Source organism: Neofelis nebulosa, chromosome 2 (genome assembly GCF_028018385.1).
Source record: "Neofelis nebulosa isolate mNeoNeb1 chromosome 2, mNeoNeb1.pri, whole genome shotgun sequence".
Taxonomy (NCBI): Eukaryota; Metazoa; Chordata; class Mammalia; order Carnivora; family Felidae; genus Neofelis; species Neofelis nebulosa.
Window position 1 is genome coordinate 8,999,805 of NC_080783.1, and position 7,310 is coordinate 9,007,114.

Below are 7,310 nucleotides of genomic sequence, written 5' to 3' on the forward strand. Positions count from 1 at the left end.
GCTGAGAGGCGGCACCAGCTTAGCTCCACAGGTAGCACCAACTCCCACCATGATTGGGGGACACCCTGTTCCTGAGGATCAGGAAGTTCCAGAACCTTATGTTCTCCCTGGGTTTGGAGGCCATTGATAAAACTTCTAAAGGTACTCCTCGAGCCCTTCTGGCTTCAGGTGAAGGCCAAGGTGGGGAGCATGGCCATTATGGGGAGCTCAGCAATGGGGGATGGCATCAATCTTAATTCTGTCTAATCCGTTTGAAGGCCAGTCACAGGGCCACATTGCTGGACGTCACTGTGAGAGGAGGACTTTCAATGGATGTTATCCTTGAGATTGGTCATTCTGAGACTTCTCCAGGTTCTAGGATATGCTCATACAGAAAAGCGCCCCCCCAAAAAGAGGCACCCAGAGAGAGGTTCTGCTTGAGACATTTCTTTTCTTGCATTGGTGATGGTGGTGTTGATGGTGGCAGTGGGCAGAGCACTGGAGCCAGGAGGCCTGTTGTCTGCGTCTACTTGCATTTTATTGAAATTAAGTTGGATTTATAGGTTAATTGGGGAGAGTTTATATTTTAACAATATTTAGACTTCAAGTGCATAAAAGGTGGATTCTGTACCTGACAGTCAGAGGCAGACGGTGCAGTTCCCGACACCCTAAACAGAGGAATTGGAATTTTATTTTCATAACAAGGAAGTACCAGCAGTTCTTAAGCAAGGGGAAGAAAGAAAAAGAAGCTAAAATAATGTATGGAGTGTATTAATTTGTGAAAATAGTGGATTGATTAAAATAAGAACAATATAATTTCTATACTAATATCTGAGTTAGAGAAAGGAACAGAGAGAATCAAACACCTGGGCGCAAATTTCAAGTCAATAATTTTTAAAAGTTTTTTTGAGATAAATTTACATACCTTAGGTCAATTTATTTGCAACCAGAATGCCCTGGGCCATGGGAATTAAGGGAATGGCAGTTACCTGTCAACTGCCTACATCTCAGGGGCTCTGATCGTCTCCTTGGACTGCAGGGACTCCCCTTTCCAGATTCACTGTCTACATCACACGTGTTAGGTTCCAGGGCTCCCCGAGCTGGGGTAACCTGTACCTACACTCGCTGCCGCCCACCTTCCTGCGGAGGTGGCAGCTGTCACCTCCCGGACGCTGTTGTCCCCGGGAGCTGTGGGTCAGCGACCCAAAGCCAAGATTCTGGGGGCTGTGGCCCGAGTGCGGCACCCTCTCCTGCTCCCCAATCCCCACCTTCATCTGGTGCTCAGAGGCCCCTGAGCCCCCATGGGACCCTCTACGCACAAGCCCCCTTCACCTTTCCCTTTGTTCTCTCATATCTTCCACCTGGTCTACCCAGGATCTGAGGCCACGTCCTGGGATGACGAAGCACCCGTGGCTCCCACCGTTTAGTGGAACTCAACCTCCCCCAAGGGGCGCTGCCCTAGGAGGAGCTTCTGCCATTGGCCCTGGGCAGTGGGTCTCCTCCTCCTTGGCGCCTCCCCCTCCTCCCTGGCACCTCTTCCTCCCCGGACTCCCCGCAGACACGCCTCCCCCACCCAGGCTTCCTGGTTGATTTCCTTCCTCCCATGTGTGCTGGGTCACCAGCTGGCAGGGGTGCTGGGCTGGTGTCCCAGCCACTGGAGGCCCTGGGGTGGGTGTCTGGGGTCGTCCTCCAGCACTGCAATCTGCTCCGTGATCAGAGCTGCAGAGTGTCCTTTGTTCCTGGGACCTGGGTCCCCCAGAGGTCTGTCTGGGTTCCTGCTGGTGTCCTCAGCTTTGTGTCTTTGGGAAGCCCTCACCCTCCCTGCTCTAACCCTCCTCTTGTCTAGCAGCATCTTTAAAGTAGCTGGGCTTTCTCTTTCATACCCAGGGATCTCTCTAGGAGCCTAGCTCTTCTGAAGAAATCCTCTGTTCCTTTGAACAGTTCACAGAGACATTCCACTTACAGAATTTATATTGAGATAAGCTTTCCCTTCTCCCTGGTCATCTTGTTGGGTGACTAATTACTATTTATCACTTTCCCACTGTTCCATAATCCTTAAACCTGACAGTCTCATCACTTATAAGATGTGTGTGTGTGTGTGTGTGTGTGTGTGTTCTCTTCGATGTCCCAGGGAAAGGAGCGAGCAACACCAAGTCAGGAGCCACTGAGATGAACTGATCCAGGGTCCAGAAGTCCCCACTGAAGTACATGGATTCTTGGGGAGGGGTCCAAATACGTAACTATGAGGTGGTATCCCTGATCACTTGGGTGCAATCACTAATTAGTTTTTCCTCTGTTTAGTAATGAAAGACCAATATTTCCCCCAGGCAAGTGAGAGAGAGGAGACACAAAAAATGCCCAGCACACAGCCAAGTTGTGAACAAGGCAATTATAACAGAATACAGTTTTCTGGCTCAAGAAGGGTGACTGTGATACTGGAGAAGGAATCCAGAGGGGATGGGGAAGGTAGATGAGTGTGGCTTTGAATCGATTCCAAAATGGCATGACTCTATTTGGAATCCAAGACCGCAAAAGGTGGCAAAGAGAGGCTTTCTGCCCAGTAACCTGGAGAGTGGATAAGAACCTAACTGTGAATTATGAGTTTCCAGAGGTGACCTTCAGTGTGAAGTTGTGAAGGGCTAAGAGCTCATGGTCAACGTCAAAGAGAAGACCCTTGATGATGGTAGAAGGGACCGATCTCAATATGGGAGATGTCGTTCAAGAGCCCGGATATTCAAGGAGAAGTCCAGTCACATAGAGAGAGATAAGAGGAAGTGGTAGAAAGGTGGAGGGAAGCATGTGGGTATTTTGAGAGAGAGAGAAGGAGGGGAAATGAAAGGCAGAGAAGAAAGGGTTAAAAGATACAATAGAATGAACCATATTATTAATATCTCACTGGTTGACCGTTTACTCTGGCAGTTGTGGGTTTAACGCTCAGGCTACCACCGGCAGTTCGCATTGCTTATGTGCCCATTTTGCAGATAAAGAAACTGAAATCTAGAGACCATGTGCGTAGTTGGCCTGGGGTCAGATGAGCAAGGGTGAACCCGGGGATTCTGAACCCAGTGTGTGTGTGTGTGTGTGTGTGTGTGTGTGTGTGTTTTAATTTTTTAAATGTTTTTATTTATTTTTGAGAGAGAGAGAGAGACAGAGTGTGAGTGGGGGAGGGGCAGAGAGAGGGAGACACAGAATTCGAAGCAGGCTCCAGGTCCGAGCTGTCAGCACAGAGCCCAATGCGGGGCTTGGACTCACAACCACGAGACCATGACCTGAACTGAAGTCAGATGCTTAACCAACTCAGCCATCTAGGCACCCCTGTTTCTGTGTTTTAATGGGGGTAAAATTCACATAGTGTAAAATTAACTATTTTAAAGTGTACAGTTTAGTGACATTTGGTGAATTGATAATGTTGTGCAACTGTCACCTCCATCTAGTTCCAAAACACTTCAGTCACCTCCAAAGGCAACCCAATCTTACTCCTCATTCCTGTCTTTCCACTGTCAAGAGCCGTTGATATAACTAAAAGGTGTATCTTTTCATGTCTGTGTGTTGAATGGGGGAAATCAGAAAGACAGAAAGAAAAGGAACAGAGCCAGACATGGAAGATGGGAAGATGCAGAGGAAGAGAGCTGGGAAGGAAAATGGAGCGAGCAGGGACTGAGCAGAGAGTGTCGCAGGAGGGAAAAGTGAGACAAAAACACAAGGAGACAGAAGACAGTGGAATCCAGGATGCAGAAATATTTTCCTAGAATAGACCCAGCAGTGCCTGGGTGTTGGATTCTGGTGGAAAATTGAGGGAGGGAGGAAGGTAGTGAGGTCTGATGTGATGGAAAGAAGCAGAACAGGGCTTGCTTGGATTTTGAGTGGAGTCTTGGAGCAGGAAGAATATTTCTTCACAAGGAGCAGCTCACCTTTTTTTTTCCAACCTCAGAGCTCAGTGTGGCCACAGTTTGTTCCCTGGCCACTGGCTCTGGGTTCTCCTTTCCTTTTCTCTCTCTTCAGTGCCTGGTGAATCTAAAGTTTTAGGAATGAAGAAGGAGAGGAGGTCAGAGAAAGTGTGTGGCTTGCTGGATGGTGAACAAGGTAACTATGATGGAATCCCATATTTTAAATAACCAGTTACCTGGACGGCTCATTATGTGGAGCGGGGAGTGGCCATACACTTGAGCCCAGCCTCTGGCCACTTTCTAAGGTGTGGGGGAGTCATGCATGCATGTGAGACCCGTGGAGGGCCTAGGGGATGAAATTTTTTTAATGTTTATTTTTTTTTATTTTGAGAGGTGGGGGAAGGGCAGAGAGAGAGAGAGAGAGAGAGGGAGAGAGAGAATCCCAAGTAGGCTCCAAACTCAGCACAGAGCCTGATGTGGGGCTAGATCTCATGACCGACCATGAGATCAAGACCTGAGTCGAGGGGCACCTGGGTGACTGAGTTGGTTAAATGTCAACTCTTGGTTTCAGTTCAGGTCATGATCTCACAGTTCATGAGTTCAAGTCCCACGTAAGGCTCTGTGCTCAGTGCAGAGCTTGCTTGGGATTCTCAACCTCTCCCTCTCTCTTTGCCCCTCCCCTGCTTTCATGTGTGTGCACACACACTCCCTCTCTCTCAAAATAAATACATAGACTCAAAAAAAAAAAAAAGAAGACCTGAGCAGAAATCAAGAGTCAGATGCCTAACCCACTGAACCATCCAGGCACCCTGGGGTTGGGGGGGGGTGAAATTTAAAGAGAACCCTAGAGTAGGTGCCTCTTTAAACTTGTTGCCTTAGGCCTCGTGTTTGCTTCTCCTACAAGAGGCAAGAGGGAAAGGGGAACTAAAGTTCTCAGTGGAGAAAGGTGCGCTGTGTGGAGGAGAGTGTGGAAAGATAGATTGATAGGGCCGTCCAACAGGAATTATAGGAGCAAGTGCGGTTTTACCAAAACGGACGTGAGATCCAAACCTCTCCCAGTTGGCAGAGGTGTGGCAGGGAAAGAACTTTATCCTACTTGTCAGAAGCTGTCACAGGAACTGGAAATAATGCATGTGATGGTCAGATGGACCAGTCAGTGAGATCGCTGTAGAAGACCCTAGAGGGAGAGGTGGGAAAGGGGCTCTGAGGTCTGGTCAAAGCCCAGTGAGAGACCTGGAGTGACGGAGGGACCCAACCTTTAAGATGAGGACAACACAGGACAAGGATTGGGAGTGTGGATGGTGAGCCTAAGAGTAAACAGAGGTGGAGGAGGGATGTGAGGCGCACAGCAGAGAGGAGATAAACTGACAATTCACACCAGACACAGGGACAAAGATTATATGGAGAGAGTAGGGGACAAAGTAAATGCCAAGGAAAGGGAAAGTAGGAGAGGGACGCAGAGAAGCCCTGAAGACCCAACGTTCAATGGGAGTGAATGAAACGTTGCTGGAGGTCAGTGAGGCAGGGAGAGAGGAGACACAATGGGACATCAGGGGGAGAAGCTTCTGCCACAGGGGGGCCATCCCTGTAACAGTGAGTTTTCAGAACCCTAAATGCTGGACACATGTTTTGGCAAACGCTACATTACTGATGTATGGAAAATTCTACAGAAGTGGTTCTAAGAAGTATTATTAATGTAGACATGTATTAAACTCCCTTTGCAGAAAAGAACACAAGAATAAACACAAAATTCAGCCAAGATCATTTTCAATGAGCGAATGAGAAGAGCAGGTTAAGAGAAAAGAGGAAAAACAAAAAGGTAGAATTCAGGGTAAAAAGGAAAGCCCTTGAGAGATGGAGAGAGAAGGACACAGAGGTACGGACACACTTCTCAGGTGGACTGAGGAGAGAGGGGGACAAGGGGTCTATAAGGGAGACAGGTGAGGGGTCTTTATGGATCATTATATATCCCAGGGGCAGAGCTATCCAGATACAAAAATCTAGTACAGTCTTGTGTTGTGGGTCTGGTGGATATACAGAAGACAATTTCATCTTGTCACCCCAAAATTAACCAAGAGGGCCAGCCAGCAAGGACAGCATATGGCCAAGCACCTGAAGTAATCAGTAAGGCTGGCTGAGGGAGTCTGATGTGGTGATGCTGTGTATGTTGCAGCACAGTGTCAGGAGGTGGCCCGGGGAGGCAGGAGAGGGAGACCGGTGCACAGCAAAGGGGCTCTTGCCCAACAGACGAAAGTTGGGCGTGGAGTGGGGATGTACTGAAATGGGGGGGGGGGTGGTTCTACAGGGATGTGTAGAGCAAGATGGCAAGAAGAGGTGAGGGGACAAAAGGCACATCAGGTCATAAGAGGCAGAGATGGAAAGCCCTGAAGAGAAAACACTCCGAGGCTGAGAAGAGGATAAGGAACCACCAGAAAGAGAGGCAGAGGCGGGGAAATGGGGAGAGACAGCTGGAAGGGGAAAAAAGAGTGAGTGGCCAGAAAATGGGGAGCAAGATGAGCAAAACTGGCTGCTTCGGCCACTTGTCCTTACACAGCGTCCGGTGAGAATGACTGGAGCACCATCAACTTATGGGCCACAGGATTCCTTGAGAAGATGGCACCATCTGGAGCAGGGACATTCCTGTCCGGAAGTTACCCAAGCAGCCGGATCTTTCCTGGTGTCCCCTTATTATGGGGTTTCCTGTTGGTTCCTTGGCCCCATGTTAAAACCGTAAGGGGTTTTGTTTCTTTGTGCAGTGATCAGCAGTGAATCCAGCGAGGAGGAAGAGCTCCCTAAGCTCTGAGCTCAGCACAGGGACGGGAACATGGGCCGGATGAGGAGGGCGAGGCTGGTGACTTGGGGCTGCAGACCATCAGACATCTGAATTCGGAGCTCCTGCTTCCCGATGTGCTGTACTTGAGCGCGCTCTACAGCCAGTGGTTCTGTCCACCCTGGAAACACATTCTCTGCATTTACCTCATGTGCCATTTTGGGAAATGTGAGAGACAAGGCCCTATTCATTGAGCATGTGTGCTCCTATATAAATGTCAGAGTAGAAACAAACCAGCGTATCTCTGTTTGTTTTTTCTTTCACGCCATCATGCCTGTTGTGGTGTAACAAAAAATAGGTACTTGGTCTTTGTCCCCAGTTCCTGGCACAGAGCTCCCCAAACCCTTGGAATTTCCTGAGTGATAAGAATGTCTTTATGCTAATTAGAAGGTTAGAACTTTCAGCTCCACCCCTTGACCTCTGGGGAGAAAAGAGGTGGGCCGTTAAGTTCAATCACCAATGGCCAATGATTTAATCAATCACGCTTACAATGAAACCTTGATTTAAAAAAAACCCTTGAACAGTGGGGTCAGGGGCCCCCAACTTGGTAAATACACTGATGCGCTGGGAGGGTTGGTTGCATGCTGGAGAGGGCATGGAAGCTCTGCACCCCA

The 7,310-nt window shown here is 48.8% G+C and overlaps 1 long non-coding RNA gene across 1 annotated transcript in view; it reads left to right on the forward strand.

Moving 5' to 3' along the window:
- LOC131496379 (uncharacterized) overlaps window positions 1–7,310 on the forward strand; it is a 28,547-nt gene extending 21,237 nt beyond the window's left edge. The window contains exons 2-3 of the long non-coding RNA XR_009254470.1: window positions 3,982–4,062; window positions 6,623–7,310. This is a non-coding gene — a long non-coding RNA (uncharacterized LOC131496379). The remainder of the gene's footprint in view (window positions 1–3,981; window positions 4,063–6,622) is intronic.